Source organism: Passer montanus, unplaced genomic scaffold (genome assembly GCF_014805655.1).
Source record: "Passer montanus isolate IOZ18808 unplaced genomic scaffold, ASM1480565v1 scaffold7903, whole genome shotgun sequence".
Taxonomy (NCBI): Eukaryota; Metazoa; Chordata; class Aves; order Passeriformes; family Passeridae; genus Passer; species Passer montanus.
The window spans coordinates 1-491 of record NW_024373150.1 but is presented as its reverse complement, the minus strand read 5'-3'; the positions used below and the strand labels follow the sequence as shown (position 1 = coordinate 491).

The window sequence follows — 491 nt, the reverse complement described above, 5'->3', positions numbered from 1 at the left end:
TTCCCCTATTTTAACCCCGATTTTCCCCATATTCCCCAGTTTCCCCCCATTTTACTCCCGATTTAATCCCTTTTTTCGCCATTTTTCCCATTTTTTCTTCATTTCCTCGTTTTCCCCCCATTTTAATCCAGTTTTTCCCCATTTTTCCCTGGTTTTTCCCCATTTCAATCCTGCTTCCCCCTATTTTAATCCAGTTTTCCCCCATTTTGATCCAGTTTTTCCCCATTTTGATCCCGATCCTCCCCATTTTTCCTGTTTTCTCCCCCTTTTCCCCCAGTTTTTCCCCGTTTCCCCTTTTATCCCGGCGTTTCCCCGCGCTCAGCTGGTAGTGCATGTGGCTCCCCTCATGGTCGTTAAACTCGAGGGCCGACAGCGGCTCATCACCGCGCGGGGCCGGGCTGTTCCCGGTATTTCATCCTGGTTTAATCCCGGGGTTTAATCCCAGCTCAATCCCAGTTTATTCCAGTTCAATCCCAGTATTTAATCCCAGT

At 48.3% G+C, this 491-nt stretch overlaps 1 non-coding gene across 1 annotated transcript; it reads right to left on the bottom strand.

Moving 5' to 3' along the window:
• Positions 1-312: 312 nt before the first annotated feature.
• LOC120512857 lies at positions 313-391 on the bottom strand. The gene has a single exon (XR_005630145.1). It is a non-coding gene; the product is annotated as a small nucleolar RNA Z195/SNORD33/SNORD32 family (small nucleolar RNA).
• Positions 392-491: the final 100 nt, after the last annotated feature.